Source organism: Condylura cristata, unplaced genomic scaffold (genome assembly GCF_000260355.1).
Source record: "Condylura cristata isolate star-nosed mole 26May11 unplaced genomic scaffold, ConCri1.0 scaffold00005, whole genome shotgun sequence".
NCBI classification, from domain to species: domain Eukaryota; kingdom Metazoa; phylum Chordata; class Mammalia; order Eulipotyphla; family Talpidae; genus Condylura; species Condylura cristata.
The window spans coordinates 27959310-27977654 of NW_004567106.1; the positions used below are offsets into that span (position 1 = coordinate 27959310).

Genomic DNA, 18345 nt, shown 5'->3' on the forward strand with positions numbered 1-18345 from the left:
AGTTTTAAGTGCTTTCAAATGCCTCCAATATGAAAATAACTGTCTTGTGTTATTTTGCTTTCTGTTGACAGTTCAATTTCATATCATCACTGGATGTGCTCTTGATCTAATGGGTTTATAACTACCACATAATAGTAGCCATCCATAAAGAACAATATAATAGGAACAATTAGAAAAGAATCTACTACTCAAAAAAATTTTGTTTTTGGTATTTGAGGCTCACAAGTGCTTCTTTCTACTACTTCTTTCAAATGATCTGCTCTACTAGACTACTGCCACACATCATGCACAAAAACTGACTCAAAATGGATTAAAGAATTAGACATAAGACCTGAAACCATTAGATATATAGAGGGAAATATAGGTACAACACTACATGGCATACATATCAGTAACATCTTTAAAGACACATCATCTAAAGCAAAGATAAACAGCTGAGATTACATCAAATTAAAGAGCTTCTGTACAGTAGAAGAGACATTAGCCAAAATAAAGAGACATCCTGCTGACTGGGAGAAAATTTTTGCATATAATACTAATGACAAGGGGCTGACCACAAAGACCTACAGAGAGCTAATGAAGCTCTAAACAACCCAGTCAAAATGGGCAGAAGAGCTAAAAGACATTTCTCCAAAGAAGAAATGCAAATGGATGACAGGCATATGAAAAAATGTTCAACATTTTTATCTGCATCAGGTAAATGCAAATAAAAACCACAATGAGATACCACCTTACAGCAGTGAGAATGGCACATATTAAAAAAATTAACAAATGCTGGCGAGGATATGGAAAAAAAGGAACTCTCCTACAGTGCTGGTGGGAATACAAACTGGTCTAATCACTATGGAAAGCTGTGTGGAAGCTCCTCAAACTACTAAAAATGATCCAGCAATTCCACTTCTGGAATCTACCCAAAGGACACAAAAACATTAATTCAAAAGGCCACCTGCACCCCTATATTTACTGCAGCACAATTTACAATAGGTAAGCTATGGAAACAACCCAGATAACCAAAAATAGATGACTGGATCATGAAAATGTGGTATATTTACAAGATGGAATATTACACAACAATCAAAAAAGGTTAGACTCATGTCTTTTACATTAACATGGATGGATCTGGAAAGGATTATGTTCAGTGAAATTAGCCAGAAAGAAAAAGAAAAATATCAAATGGTCTCACTTATAGAAGGAATGTAGAGAAAACAAAAGGAATAAGAAAAAGTAACTATAATAAAGTAAAAATCATCTAGCAACCATAGATTGGAGACATTCTGTAGGGACGAGGAGGGAGAAGAACCAGGATAGGAGTGGGAAGAGCACAAAGGACTATGGAGATGATGCGTGGGTAAATTGTTGATGGAAATTTCACAGGGAAACCATACACTGTATAAAAATGAAAGTGATATAATGAATATATTTTAAAAAAACAAAATAAATTATCTGCTCTAATACAGCTTTTCTTTTTTTTTTTTAAGATTTATTTATTTATGCATTATAGAACTGGAGTAGAGGTCAGAAGTGCAGGGGAGGTGAGAGGATTCACCAGAGACAGTGGGGAGCATAACAAGCTGACTGATGAACACTGCAGAGGGGAACAGCGGGCGGGTCAGGAGATGTCTGCAGCACTATGTGGACCACCTCTGCATCACCAGGTGGGGATGGAACTCATGAGGAAGTGTCTTAAGCTTCTTAGTGTTGTGCTTTAACCTGCTGTGCCACCAGGGAGGGTCCTAATACAGCATTTATTTCTAGTCATTTTCCATAATTTAGTCACATCCAACTCTAAAATTCTAAAAAGAAAGAAAATTTACTTTTTTCTCCCCTCTCCTATGTGGTTATTATTTCGCTAGTAATATACGGTAATAAACTGCCATCACCATCACTGTGTATCAAAGTTTCGGAATGCTTCATGAGAATTTATTAGGCCTCTGTCCACTAACTGCCACCCAGCTGCTCATAGTACCCTCTGCTGGTGCTGTGCTGGACACTCTCATCGGCCAGTTCTGTCTCCGACTTCTACCAGCTCTTCCTATTTTTAGCTTCTCATCTCATATAGGTCTTTGGTCAGCTTGTAGACCACTATGGGTGACAAGAAACCTGAAAGGATGCTGGGGAAAAGGTTTGGTGTGCCCCATAGAGGTCTGTGTGCTCATAACAGTGATGAGTGCTGCTCAGTGGTGGGGGACTCAAGATTCCTCACTTGGGGTAGTCGGTGACTAAGAGGCTCCAGGGAGCTCAGGGGAGCAGAGAAACTTTGAGAGGCTTTACTGGGAGATTTGTAAGACTGAGGGGTGTTTACATCTGTGCTCCATGTCGAGGATTTTACTTACTGTTTCATGCCATGGGGCTTTAGCTTATCACCACAAAGATGGTCAAATAAAAGCGACATTCTGGTATTTGGTAAAATTTATATTAGAGGGACAGCTGTTTTATTTATTTTCCCTTATGTGTTTCATCTAATCAAGTGAATATAGTAATAAATGTCACAGACTTTTAAGGTCTGAATGAAGATTTTCTTCCACACCACTTTTTTATACATCAGAATGCCTATAGAAAAAGAACTCAGACTGAAACAATAATAATCTCTAATTAACTACAATGATAATTTAGCATTTGCACACTCTTGTATTTTCAAGCCATATATTCTGAGGATTAACTCCAGGTATGTGGAAGACTTTACAGTCACTGTGGAAGGAAGAGGAATACCACAGTGGTCTTATATGCTGATAACCCACACGGGCTTGAGACTTTTTTACAACTTCAGAATATGAAGAAATCAATTTCAGTTTTATTCTATTTTAATCAGTTCTCACAAAAGTAATACTAGTAAGTTAGGGTTCTTCCTATAGGTGTTAGCCCATCTTTCTGGGGATTGAGAATAAAGATACTTGGATTTAAAATATGATACTTGAAGGTAGTGGTTGAATCTGAAGCTCCTTTTTTGAAGCTTCTTCACCTAGCCACACCCACACCATAATTGTGGTCTGTGTTGTACCCATGCTAATGAGTAGAAAACTGGTAGTTAGCTGCCCTTAGAAGATACCTGGTTTTTGAATATCCAGAAGGCCATAACATATTCTAAATATGCACTCACAAGCTTACAAAGATAAAGGGTTGGGTTCAATAGGCCCTGTCATCAGCTGCACACACATCCCATAAACGCTGTTCTCTCCATCAGTTATATCCTTTACATTAATAGATTGTTAGTATTTGCTTTATTTCCCCTGGAATTCTTCAATACAATATAATAATCATTCTGGTAAATTCTACAAAGCAATATAGCTGCAGATCAGGATGTTGGAGGTCAGGAAAAGCTGGGGAGAAAGAAGAGTTGGAAAGGGAAGTGTTTGTGATGAAAAGTATTTTGTGAATAGCACCTGGCTGATTTTTGAGACTTGGGCACCATCTGACTTCGATGATACTTTCTGTCACACTCACCACCCAGCATTGCAGTTTTTTTCCCCTCTTCTTTGTTAGAATGAAAGCCATACAGTTACTTTTCAGAATATCTGTGTAGTTCCAGAACCCAAAGCATGGCAGGGAAGGGTTACTCATGGAGTGAATTCACCTACCCATTAAATGGGATTTTGTTTTCATCTAAAATTCTATCTCCTTCCTATATTCTTAAAAAAAAAAAAAACTAATAAATAAAAATACAGTATGAACCAACAATATTAACCCTAGATCTACCTTAACAAAATGAAAACATGACTTCAAAAAGATGTATGTACCCCTGTGTTCAGAATAGTATTATTCATTAAGAGCCAAGTCAAGTAAACATTCTAAATGCCCACAGATGACTGGATAAAGAAGCTATGGTATATATACTTCATGGAATATTACCCAGCTATTAAAAAGATGAAACCTTGCCTTTTACAACAACATGGATGGAACTTGAGGGGATAATACTAGGTAAATTAGAAAGTGAAAGACAATTACCTTATGGTTTCTCTCAGAGTAGAAAACAGATAATCAAAGCAAAAAATAAATTGCAACTAACCCGTGAAGTTTGTAAAAACTGTGGTAATTTCCAGAAGGGGAAGGGTATATGGTAGGGGAGATAATGCAGTGGAGGATGGCACAGGACTATGGGAAGAGAGGCATGTACACACATTGAGGTATGGAGCTACTTTTCCAAATCCTCATGGTGTTCTAGTGGTTAACAAAAACCATGAAAAATTAAAAAAAAGGTTTTTTCCCTACCTTGTAGCCAAGGCAAGTTTTCTAAGAAGTACTATCTCACAGTTCTGCCAACTTCATAAGATATACGTTAGGAGCTTGAAGTCTCCCTCTCAAATCCAGGCAAAACTATCTCAACGCTGTCTTCTAATGTCCACTCAAAACTTCCCAGGGTTCCTGACAATAGGATTCCCTCTCCTTTAGTGGACACTTAGTGCCAGACCTACATCAAAGAGAGATTTTCCTGTTCTTTCCCAATACTTTTGCCATAACCCAGCCTTACACGCTCCTGTGTTAGACATAGGAGTCCACTTGAGTTTCAAAAACATCTGTTAAAATTCTCAAGGTCCGAACTTTCTAGTATCATCTTCAGCATAGCAAATGATATGATGTGTACCAAAATATTTTGCAATCTGCAAGGCACTACAGAAGTGGTTACTTGGGGCAGCTCTTGAAGCAAAGACTTTTATTTGCAGAGCTGTTTGAATTTATACATTTTTAAAAAAGGTTCATTTTTATTTATTTATGCACACAAGAACTAGGGTATAGTCCAGAGGTGCAGCGGTTGGGTATGTGTATGAGAGGATTCACTAGAGACAGAGTGGGGAGCAGACAGGCAAGTATGTTACTGAAGGGAGCAGCAGGCGAGACATGAGAGGTCTGCTGCACCATCTGAGTCACCTCCCTGGCCAGGGATCAAACTTGTGCTGTGATAGCTTGATAGTGCTTAGACTTAACCTCTTGTGCCACCAGGCAGGCACACTATTCCTATGTATGATGTACATTTCGCCATAGAGTGGAACACACAGCTGTCCCCCCAAACCAACTGAGAGTGAATCATTTGAGGACCAAAACATGCAAAGCTGCTTCATTTTCAAGATGATCCAGTGGCTTGAGGCTGGTTTGGAACCGTCTCCCCAGATTCTCTCTGAAGAGGGGCTGGAGTTTTCCAGTGACCCCATGTAATGTGATGAAATGGTGTCCAGGGAAGACTACACAGGGTGGACACTAGCATACTGCAGGCCTTAAAGTAAGACTAAGTAGGCATATAACACATTCAAAAGTGAGCTTTTTATGATCATGGCCCCGTTATCAAATTATAGTAATGTCAGATCAAACAATGGGCTGACATTTATGAAGTTATACTTCATTTGAACCAATCTTAGTTAATAAAATGTGAATTTTGCCCTATTGAGTATTATGTGCTATAAACTAGCTAATTTATATAACCCAATACTTGGGCCACAATATGCTGAACAGAAGAACACTAGGTAGTTGTTATAGTAGTATCCATAAATTAATGGTTATCCCACAGTCAAAATATAATGCAAAATAATGATAAACCAATGCAGAAAATTTCCATTAAAAATGCACTGATCTTCAAACAATCTGAATTTGATTAGAGACACCCATACACCCCTTTTATACATGATTGTTTATCTATCCCCTCCAATTTTCTACAAATAGAAAAGAATACTTCTACATTTTCCTTTTTAAGTGGCATTTAACTGTACTTTTTCCTTAACTTTGTCCATTCTTTTATGATAGTAAACCACCCAAACCAGACTTATTTACTTCTGTCTTAGCAAGCTTGGCTCAGTGCCTGGCACAGAGTAAAGATTAAAAGTACAGTTATTATTATTAAACCCATCTCTCCTACTATTGTAAGCTCTTTCACTTTAATCTGGGCGTGATAACTTCCCTCTAGGAATACTACTATAGCTCAGCCTTTGATGTCTAATAATGTCTTTCCCCTGCACGCCCTGATGCATTAACTCAGCTAAGTTAGGAGAGGAGTACTATTATTACTCTAATGTATCAGACTGTTTTTAACAATGTACATTTTTAAAAACCAGGTTCTCATGCATTTGATACCGCAATGTATAAATAAAAAGTAAGTCTGCACCTGAGATATTAAAGCATAAACAATATGCTCACTTCTCTGATTCTGGTCATCTTTGCTGGAAAGCACAACTTCTCTGTAGCTACAAGGATCTAGATGTACCCATTCTTGTATCAAACATTCAGAATTTTGACATTCAGGATTCTCAATATATACTGTGGTTAATGACCAGGTAGGTGGAGTAGAGGCTCAGAGAGGCCACAGTTCAGTTCAATATAATAAGGACCTTAATTTCAGTGCCAGTGGTATAGGAAACAAGGGATGGCCCCAGCTTCAAGAAGCCCACAGACTGGCAGGGGAGGCAGGTAAAGATAAATATAACTACTTTGTGCAAGATAGAAGGAGCACTTAGCATAAAGGATAATTAACTAAAGGGTGGGGTCACAAGCTTTGGTGCAGAAGGTGGGTTTTGAGGGATCAACTGAAATTTATTAGATAGATATGGGGATTAAGGAATTGATACTGGTTCCCTGTGAAATGGTTCCTGCACTTTACCTGAGCTACCAGTCCAAAAGGAGGCCCTTTCCCATTTTCCATGAGAGGCACTGCCAGTGCAGACTCAGCCTGTGAGTACAAAATTACATTCTAATCCACAGATTCTCTATTACATTCTTTCCTAGGTCCCATAAGTAAAGCTAACAGCTGAAATACAGATCTGGCTATAAGAAGTCAAATCCCTTTAGGCTTCCCAAAGTGGCTGAGCTTTAGCTGGGAGTGGAGTCATCTCTGTCGACTATGAATCACTGAAAAGGGGCTGAAGCAAACCACAACCAGCTAAAGGGCTGGGAGAGGGAAACAACAAGCATGTTCCTCTTTTTATTAAGATCAGATGTTATCAACTTTAGTCTGTTTTCTTTGCTTTATAAGCACAGACAGAGAGATGTGTTTAAAACAAGTTCAGGAAAAAACACATTAAAATATTTTTATTCTTGTAAGAGTACAAGCATGGTAGGGATTTGAAGACACCTGCTATCAATATTCAATATAAAAAGTTTTACCTATTTGATCCCTTAAATGTTACCAAATGGAACCACATCCTGATCAACAAAGCTTCACAATATTAAACAAAATCATCTTCAGCACAGAGAAAAAGGGCAGTTTCTTTGTGTTGCTCTAAAGGCAGTAGCATGAGATATTAGTTACAGGGTTAGCATGATCCTGAACTTTATTTTAGAACCATGGTCCAAATATTTGACAATGCCTCAAGTTCTGTCAAATTCAAGTCTTTCCACAGGCTGCAAGGTTAAGTCATATAAGGCTATATAGCCCACGTACTAAAAATATTCTCAGCCAACAAGTCATTTTTCAAGCCTTTCCAATCTTACATGTAGACTGACAAATTTTAAGCTTGCATATTTTAAGGTGTGGGCTTTTTGTTAATTATGGTCAAGAGGTAAAAATTATCCAAACTGGCCCTCCCTGGTGGTGCAGCGGGTTAAAGCACAGCATTGAGAAGTTAAAGCCACTTCCGCATGAGGAGTTCAATTCCCGCTTGCCCCGGAGGTGACCACATGGCGCGGCATACCTCTCCTGACCCACCCACTGCTCCCCTCAGCAGTGTACTTCATCGATCTGCCTGTGCTGCTCCCCACTCTGTCTCTGGTGAAGCCTCTCACCGCCCCTGAGCCTCTGGCCTGTACCCCAGTTCTGTATGCACAAATGAATCTTTTAAAAAAATTATCCAAACCTAATTCTGCATTCATTTGAAGTTAACATTTGAGATTAAAATTGTGTGTGAAAAGAATGTAGAAACAGAATGCTGTGCTTAAAATGTGTTGCTTTAGCTACCGAGGCAAATCCAGTCATTGGACATCACACTTAGCTAAAAGGATGCTATTTACCTCAAATAGGGAGAGGGGAAGGGAGGTGGTTTCCAGAGGCCCTGTGGTTTGCCTGGGGTTTCTGAACTTAGAAATAACTTGATCAGAAGGGTCCAGACCCTTAGCATCTCTAGAAAGGGGCCCAATTAGGTGGCATCTACGTACCGGAATTGTGTCAGTGGTGGTGGTTGGGAAGATAAAAGAAGATGCATTTAATTTGAATAACTAGAAAATAGCTGTCAGTGATGTTGGATCAAAGATCTATAAAAAGCATACCCCTCATGAATTATGGGCTGAGTCTGAGAAGGTAACAAACTCCACTCCAATGACCTGGGGAAAAGATGAACTATTTGGCCTGAATCACACTGCAGTCAGATTATCACTAAAGGTTTTATCAGAGAAGGCAGAGCAGTGGTATTCACACAGCCCAGTATGGTGAATAGAATAGCTTGCTGAGGACTAGGAGTTGTGACTGGTTAACTCGCTGGGTCTCCAGCTTTGTCCCAAAACCAAGCCCTAACCAACCCCTCACAGGCAGTCTGGCTAGGAACCAGCAAAGAGGCTTTAAATCCTTAACTGCAGCCTTCCTGGAAGCTTGTCCCTCTACTAAATAGCCCACCTCAGGGATACAATTCATGTAGCTACAAGAAGTAACACAGTTGGTAGGTGCTATGGCTTTCTTCTCTTGCTTCCCTGAATGGCTCATACACATTGCTGAAGATGGCCCGCAGGGAGGAAGCTCAATGCCCGCAGTCAACTGCAGAGGGCTGCTGACTGGAAGGCGACATGGTGGGCAGCAAGCGTGACCGCCAAGTCTGGGAACACTTACTTAGTGGGTGGGGCTTCCTTGTCTACCTGTAATATCCATCTGTCCTCTACTCCCCAAAAGCAGCAGGCCAGCCTTGTATTTGTTTTTTCACTATCACGACCAGCTAGCCCGTAACTGATGGCCAAATTTCACACTCAAGGAAAGGTGGCTTAAGACACTGGGCTGTGGTGTGTAGGAGTGATTACTGCATGAGCGTCAAATGCGTGAAAGGGAGGCCTGGGTGGAAGACACGCAGGCTGGGCTCCAGGCTGGGAGTGAGGCCACGCTCAGAGTCACACTCGTCTCCACAGGCTCCAAAGGGCTGTTTTAATTGACTTCTTCTAACTTCATGACAATTAAGGAGCATAGTCAATAAATTCCTGTGGTTTGGCCTACATATACTTAAAACATATATTAGTCTTTTACATATTCAGTGTTGGTTACTGCCAAATTTGTGAAGTAATAGAAAAAAGTGGTAATAAGTGAAACATATCCTTTGTAATTTCATATGAAAAATCAAGCCAGCACGCGTTCCCTGAATTCAGTTTGTTTTTAGAAAAAGAGGTATAATTTATATCGTTTCATTTATAATGGTGCTAAGTTAATGCTCTTGGCTGCTTTTGACAGGGACCTTTTCCAAACGAACTGTGATGATTTGTTTCCCTGAAACACTTTCAGTATTCAAGGACTTTTAATTAGCCTTCGAGAGTGTTTTCCTGATGGACATTACCTCCCCAAAGCCTGGTTAAGTTTCCTGACTTCTAAAAATGACAAGAAGTTGACTCAGATTCTTTGCATTTTAGACTTTTTGTGGGTTAAGAACAAACAGTTGTTTTGTGAGATTGGGAGCAAGTGTCATGGAATCATGCAGACAGGTTTCTTTCTCTACCCTGTCACCCCAGCCTTCCAACCCACACAGTGATTTCACTACATTTTTCATTTTATAAGTGATTGTGAGGGTTCACTCTAAGGCATGTTTTTACACAAAAATGTCAGCTGAAGTGGTAATATACGAGACCACAGTTAGGCATGACTTTGGCTTACTGCAACATTTCCTCAAGGCTTCTACAGTCACAGTATAGGAAAAGCAAGGCTAAAGGAGGTTGAGCAGATATCTTTTGTGGAAGAAGATTCTCAGAAGCTTCATTTATATCATGAATCTTTGCAATTTGCACTATGAATAGGTACTTAGGAAGGCATTTCCCAAAATCACTTGACCATAGAATCTTTCTAAGAACCATCTGAGGAACACTGAAGACAGCCATTTTCATTTGCTGAATTAGAGTGCACTGGCAGGACTGAGCAGATGAAACTGTGTTTTGATAGGACAGGTGGGTGGGTGGAGCAGGAGTGAAGTGGTAGAAGGAGGATCAAGAAAGCCCTAGATGGGGCAGTTTGAGAGGCATCACACAAGGTTGAGAACATTGATTCAGATTTGCAAGGAAGAATCTAAGGTAGAAGGTGATCCTATGGGCTGATGTGGCACTTACCTATCCTGGATCTACCCAGTATCCTTTCCATGAGAGCAAATGCCCAACTAATTCTATAAAACAAATGGTCTCCTGATAATTCTTCTCTCACTGATTTTCATTTGCCATGTCTCCAAAGACCCCCTAATGAGGTTACTCTTTGGGGTTATGACTCAGGGATTCAAAAAATATCTTAACATGAAAATGCTACCAATGAGGGTAATGTTTTCCTCTAGCTATGACTAGTAAAATAGCTTTGCACCTACAAGCAGCTGATCATCATGCCCGAGTGCCCCCTCTACCTGCACTGTCACTTATTGTGCCCCTTTTTCCCTGACACCCAGGACTCTCAAGGACCCTGAGGAAAAGTTTTTCTCTTCACAAAAATGCCAGGGGGGAACTGCTTTTCTGGAGGAGAGGGGCCTACCCTCTCTTTAGATAGGGTACAAGTCCAGAGGTTTCCAGGTTAAGTCATACAATGGCCTAAAAGAAGGAAGGGAACAACACCACACATCACTTACCCCCGTCTGGGCTAACACCAGGCTTGGCTGTCAGGAGCATCTGCCCCATGGGTAGAGAGGAACATCTGCTAATTGTATATTCAACCACTTGGGGACCGGGGGTCAGAGGGGCTGTGACTATGTTGGAGAGCTATTACCAAAGTAGAGTTGTTTATCTGAGATCCCAGAGTCAAGGATGCACATGAATAAAAGCAAATCTTGTCCAGTTTAACAGACAAACATTAATTGTGGTAACCTCACAAAGCCCTTTGTTAATGGAAAGTTTATGCTGTTACGAAGCCTTGTGCCTTCCCCTTCATGTTTGGGTGGAATGGTTCCCCAAAAGAAGGGTGGCAAGAAAGGCCTCTTTCACCAATGAAGTAGTGACCAGAGAATACACATCAACATTCACAAGCGCTTACATGGAGTAGGCCTCGAGAAGCCTGCCCCTCCAGCACTGAGAGAGATCTGGAAAGCTGCCGCAAAGGAAGCAGGAACTCCAGATGCGCACACTGACTCCGACTCAAGAAAGCTGCCTGGGCCAAAGGAATAAGAAGTGTCCTGGCCCAGGTTCCATGTGCAGTTGTCCAAGAGATGTAATAAGGATGGTGATTCACCATACAAGCTGTATAACTGGTTACCTATGTACCTTTCACAGCTTTCAAAAATCCATAGTCAATGTGCAAAAAAGAAAAAGTTTGTACTGTTGATTCAGTTCTGCCTTGTCCAGACTCTGCATGGCCCTTCCTTGCCCTCCAATGACAAAGGCCACTGTAAATCCCTCTGGGTTTTCTTCTGGGTGAGGGAATGATGTTTAAAGCCTTCTATGATCTTCAGATCCACAGGCGAGACTCTGACATCACTTGGCCACGCTTATTCCTGAAAGTTCTAACTTTTATATCATAGATATTAGGCCTCACCTGGCACTCTAAGTGGTTTTTAGTGCTTATTTTACTTAGGAAATAAACATACCCTGTGCTTTTGATTTTCCAGGAAATTATCACACAGGGCTGATGTTCAAAGGACCTTGGTGGGGACATCTTTGGCTGGTTCACTGACTAGGGGCATTTCTGCAGGATTTCCAGTTGTGCAGCTGGTGTGAAATGTTGTAAATGCCTAGAAGTTCAACTCTAATGTATAAAAACATAGAGGGATGAATGAAGCCTGTTTCAAAATAAATCCTAACGGCATGCTTTGGATTCTCTGAGTACTGTATTTTCCTCCTTAGCTCAGTTTCATCATTATGTTTTATTATCCAGAAGTTCCTCATATTTTAAGATATTGCCTCACAAATGCCCTGCTCTGTACCCAGACTACTGCAATTACAAAGTAAGATTAATGAATTCACAGGCTATTTCTAAGGATTTAATGGCTTCCTAGTAGAATAGGGTGCACACACAGCTAGACTCCTGTGACAAATCATAAAAGCTTCTTAATAAGAAACCTCAATTAGTTAATTAAAATTTGCTAATTGAAAATTCTAAGAATAGCATGTAAAATATTCCAGACCTCTAGACACAGCAATAAAGCATATAACTAACATGCCTATCTGACAAGTTTTACATATCTATTCAATAGGAGACCTTGGCCAGTAAAATAAGAAATGAGAGAATAGGTTATCATACAGAAACCTTGAGAGTGGTCTAATATATAAGGAAAGAGAACTGGAAATAATTTATCACACAGAGGGCAGGTACAAGGAATGGGGGTGGGGTCACCTTTATTAATTTACTCGTACATTTCTTACTTCTCCTAATTCTTTACAGACTCAGTTCTCTCCAGTGGCAGGGAGGCATATTTAAGAAAGAATGCACAGGAAAAGAATAATAACTTATCCTCTTAGAAAGGATGAACTTACTACTCAGGGTGACTCTTAAGAAAATGTGAAAAATACAAAGCACTAAGATGGTTGATGTCGTTTCTGTTAAATAGCTGTTCAAATGCTGTAACAGAAGAATGCCTTTTAAATCAAGTAGCTAGAAACATTTTCTAAAATGCCATAAACTAGCTGTAAGTCAACAGAAAAGAAAAAAAGTAGTGGAGCTTTTGGATGCCACTATAGCCAGTGATGCTGAGTGTGTGCTCTCGGCACAGCTGCTGCCCCACCAACCTGGCAAACTAGACCTCCCTACTCTTCCAAGTACCCTGGGGTGGGGGGAAAACTGACCCACTCTTGTTATGGACCTGAGGGTCCAGTTCTGCACGATTCATCTTTACTCAGTAAGGTCAAATGTTTTGGCTTTGAATTGAGTCTTGGAATTTGATTTGTAGTCCAGACTGTACCAGACCTACCCTGTTGTGACCAAGTCAGGCTTCTGTATGAAGAATTTGGAGAGGGGAGAATGGATGACAGGCTGGAGAAAGGGGACAATCAGCTGGGGTGTGACTTGCTCATAAAAATCAGAAACGTAGTAGTACTAGTAGTAGTACCCGTGATCATAACAGTACTAACAGGAAAAGTAAGTAGTGGGAAGATTAGCAATACTAACGAGTGTTTTACAGAATAGTGACAGTAGTAGCAATATCAGCAACTATTTGGGGAAATGCCCACTTAAAACTATGTAGACTTTTTGTTAATATTTTCTTATTATCCTTACTTTGCATGTGAGAACATTGGCTCTGATATAAGGTAAACTTTATTAAGTGACACAAAGATTAATCAGTAAAACTAAGATTTTACTGGGGATGTTCCTGACGCTTTCCAGTCATAATCAGGTCCCCTGGACAAATCTCAAGAAATATATCTAATCCACTCATTCTTCCATTTTTATACTAGAATATCATTATATCAATATACTCTATGACACATTCTGCTTTGTTATTTAAGTTTCTATGTGCATTGTCTTAATTGAGTATATGGATCACATTTTAAAAATATTTGTCTTGCCTTAAGTACTTGGCACTTAAAGGCATACATTGTATTTATTTCATAAATGATAAGGCCATATTACACCAATCACTGAAGCTATGTAAAGAGGGTCAAGGTGGAAGTGGAATGAAATACTGTAATCTCATCATCTATTTTACTCAAAAGAAAATGCATTTAAATTTTCCAAATTCTTTTTTAAGATTTATTTTATTTATTTATATATATAAGAACTAGGGTGTAGGCCAGAGGTGTGGGGCATGAGAGGTTTCACCAGAGACAGAGCTGGGAAGAAAATAGGCAGATCCATTGAAGTACACTGCTGAGATCAGCGGGGAGACAGGAGAGGTCTGCTGTGCCACGTGGGTTTTTACTCTCTGGCCAGGGATCAAACTCATATTCCAGTGTCTGGCAATAGCTTGACAGTGCTGAGACTTTAATCCATGTGCCACAGGGAGACCCCTAAGTTCTCCAAATTCTTTTCTTGGGAAAGGTATGCATGTGTGAGCAGCTTTCTACCACAGAATGGTAGGTTTCTGAACATGAAATCTTCCTAGTTCATTAGGTTTACTGTGCTTAATCGAACAGTGTTTTCACTGGAAAAGTATATGTAGTTAGTAATTCAGGTATCATTTAAACCATAAAATTACCCATGAAATCTAGTAGTGGGAATTTTTTCCATTGGGAAGAAAACCTGTGGTTTCTAAGTGTTAATTTGCATACCTTTTTTCCTGGGGCAATACACTTGCATGTAAAATTCCACCAGAAACTTATATTATTTGGAGGCAACCCACAAAAATGAAACTAGCACAGAAACTTAGAAGAGACAGGATGTCAGAATATGTCAAGGACAAACTGGTTCTCACTCTTTGCTGGAATGTTCTTCAATGCACAAAGAAGTTAGTCTATGGCATGGGGGGAACCATCAGCCCTGCTTTGGACATATTTCAGAGAGTGGAGAATGCTGAGGCTGCCCTAAAGATTACAGGGCTGGTGTATCACGAGAGAGAGTAGCAAAGAAGTTGGTCAGAGGCAAAGTCAAAGGAGGGACCTTAATAGAGGGAGAAAGCTCATTTCTGAGTGCTATACAGAAGGCTGTGTCAGTATCTCTCTAGCTCAAACTGCTGCTCCTGCTTGTGGCTTCGCAGCAAAGCCTGCAGGGAGGCAGAGTTGGAGGTGCAGGGAGAACCTGAAGGTGAGGAGTTAGAATGGACCGCAGACACACTAAAGCCAAGATGTTATAAAGAAGCATGACAAATCAAGATGCTAAGAGAAAAATTGTGGGGCTAGGAGGGAAACAGTGAGAAGGCTATGGAGCAGACACCTGTGTAGATAACATCTCTTCATCAAAATGGAAACAGGGCATTTGAGAGCTTTCAGACATTTTTCTATCAGAAACTTAGAGGAAAATACCAGTTATAAAGAGTTTGCTATGAGCTAGGATTAAGCACTTTGCATGCATCACTTTATTTAGTTTTTATAACACTTTATGGGATAGATAGTACTACCCCCCTTTTTATTTAAAAAGATTTATTTATGCTTACAGAACTGGGGTACAGGCCAGAAGTGGTGAGTGAGAGGATTCACCAGAGACAGAGTGAGGAGCAGAACAGGCCAAGTGACGAAGTACACTGCTGAGGGGAGCAGTGGGTGGGTCAGGAGAGGTCTGCCACGCCATGTGGGTCAGCTCCCTGGCTGGGGATTGAACTTGTGCTGCAGTGGTTTTGGAGAGCTTCATAATGTGGTGCTTTAACCTGTTGCACCACCATGGAGAACTCAGTACTACCACTGTTTTCAAATGGGAAAACTAAGGTACACTTTATTAGTGGTCAGAGGTTGAACCCAAGTAGTCTGTCTCCAGGGGCTGTGCTCTGGCACCGCTACACCAAGAGCTCAGCTACACCCCCTCCCAGGACATGACACATATGACATGGACAGGAGGGACCAGTGCCTGCGGCAGAACTCTGAGGCTGGGATGGGTGGGCAAGGAATACAGGCTGTGATTCAGCCTCAACCATCACCCGACACTGTCTTAAGACTGGAAGAAGTTGCTCTGTCTGCCCTCACACACATGCCCAGGAGTGCTGGTGTAGACATTAGGGGTTTATTTTTCAGGAAAATATTGACCTCCAAGAAAGCAGACTGCAAGAGTTAGTGAGAGATGGCAGGAAAGACAGAAGAATTTGTTGAAGATAAAGTAAAGAATACAATGTTGACTTTGATGACAGTGCTATATGGCATGGACTTCTTGTGTTCATTGTACGGACATTTCTATAACACACAGAAAAGACTAGTACTGTGAAGCTTCAGTAGGAACAGCAGGCAGGAGAATGCTGCATTTCAGTTATACATCCATGCCGAGTGTCCAAGGGTCAAGGGGTAAAGGATGCTGCTGGGATCTTTGCATCACAGGTGGCATCACAGGAAGGGCCCTGAGGCAGATATCTAGACTCGGGCTCCAACCCTTCTCTAGCACTACAGGCAACCTCTCTCAGTTTCCATTCCCTTCTTTATAAAACGAAGATGTCACCACAGCCCCAGTAATAGATGACCTAAACACTTGACACACTCCTGATTTCTTTAATATATCAACATTTGTTTGATATGTATTCCTCACAGTTCACCACGTATAATAACATAATTTGCGACAAAAGGGGATATCCTCAAAGAATTTCCATCTATAAGACTAGCTGCACAGAAAAGAATTATAGGCAGGGAAGAAGCATCAAATTCTTTTGCTTCAAAATTTTCTGATGGTAAATGTGCTTAACCTTACTGACCTTACGTTAGGAAAGGGTAAAGATGATCACAGTGACATCTGGAAAATTACTATGAGGTTGCTAGCTGACACGGTAGGAAGGAAAAGCCTCATATTACGTACACATCACTTGTGAAAAGTGTACCCAACTGGCTCTAATGACTGGATGATTCACAGTCTCCTTAATCCAGAGAGTCAAGACTTGCTTTTCTAAAAATGGAAGACTGTCATGCTGATCCTGGGATCTTCAAAGGACAAAGGAAACGCAGGAGGTCAGTACTGGCGGGTCCATGTTATATTTGGAATCCCATACTGAATGCAGAACTAACAAATCCACAGGAGAAAGACTGCAGGCTTTGCCCAGCCATAAATTAATCACCTTTAATGGCCAGGCTCAGGGTAAGAGTAAAGAGACACCCAAGTACTATCCTGTCTGTTGCTTTCATTTTGGTATTTAGCACTAGGGTTAAAATCACTGATAATCAGCAAAAAAGACCAGTTGTTTTTAAAACAGTAACATGCCGAAGAAAGCCTGTTCCCTGATATTGTTGGGAATGTGAACTTTGGCCTTCGTTGTAGAAAAATCCTACATATGCCTGCCTGGAATAAACTGCAAGTCTCGTTTGTCCCCTTCAAATCATTAGGCTAAAGTTCTCCAAAGGTTAACAAGAATGATTCTATCTGCCATCTTTTCTTTGAAAACATCACTGTATACGGTTGGCATTCACCTTTTAAAATTTAATAAAATAGCCTGGCTTATTAAGCCAACGGAGTTTTCAGAATTAGAGAATTCAAATGACCAAGTACCTCAAAGTGGAATTCTTTGAGACTGATTTTCTGTAAATCTAGGTGAACACATACAGTAAGGCTAAGATTTTTCTGGGGGATACTTTCTCATACACCCTATGGTTGTGTAGTTTGCACACCACATTCTGCAAGCTGATTTCCACTTGTTAAGTCAATGATAACTTAAGGAGTATGAAAAGAAACCTCTTCACCCACTGCACAGCTAAAATTTCAATTACTTTTAAATTGGAAATGTAGCTTTCTGGATGTGTTTTTACCTGTTATTAGAATCACAGCTAAATTTGAGTGAAATTTTACTTTATGTCATTTCAAATTTGGACTTGCCTGTCCTTGTTTCATGTGGTTACTCTTATTAAGTTAAAATGGCATTGGGGAGCTGTCAACCATGAGATCCTACACAGACTTTGTGATGTCACAAAGTGTCATATAAATGGCAGCAAGTGGATCCATATTTGCAGAGATGAGTCTATTTGCTTGAAGTATATTTTCTTCTTAAAATGTTGATTTATAACACTGTATGACTTAGGGTATAAAAAAAACCACACCTCTCCATATGTATCTTACCATATTATACCCACCATAGTCCTCTGTTTGGTCCTTGGGCTACCTTTACACATGACTCCATTCTTAACTAAAGGAGATTTCAGGCTGACTGTATATGTGCAGTACTTTCTCTCATCTAATATAATTTCTTAGAGAATGATGCCAACATGTGAACTACTGACTTATGTACCTGTAAAATAGAGGTGGCAGCTAGGAATTTCTCCTGGGCTTTACCTCTCTATTCGCTCCACTCCCAAAATGTTTTAGCGTTTAGTAGATACCTACATTTTCTCTTGGGAATGAAATATAATCAACTAAATAATGAACACCATCATATAAAATGCACACTGTGGGGCCCTCCCTGGTGGCGCAGCGGGTTAATGCACAGCACTAAGAATTTAAAGCTACTTCAGCATGAGTTCGATCCCCATCCCAGAGGTGACCACATGGTGTGGCAGACCTCTCCTGACCCGCCCACTGCTCCCCTCAGCAGTTTTTGTCAATCTGCCTGTTCTGCTCCCTACTCTGTCTTTGGAGAAGCCTCTCATCATCCCTGCACCTCTGGTCTATATGCTAGTTCTGTATGCATAAATAAATCTTAAAAAAAAAATGCACACTGTGTAAGAAATAAACCTCACTGGTAAGTGTATTTTGGAGTATAAGTCCTAGGAAAACAGCCTAGAAGGATG

General features: G+C 40.3%; 1 protein-coding gene and 1 pseudogene across 1 annotated transcript in view; one reads left to right on the forward strand and one right to left on the reverse strand.

Moving 5' to 3' along the window:
• JAZF1 (JAZF zinc finger 1) overlaps positions 1-18345 on the reverse strand; it is a 133281-nt gene that overhangs the window by 97021 nt on the left and 17915 nt on the right. The gene's annotated exons all lie outside the window — the stretch shown is intronic.
• On the forward strand, positions 11014-11357 carry LOC105853219 (annotated as a pseudogene).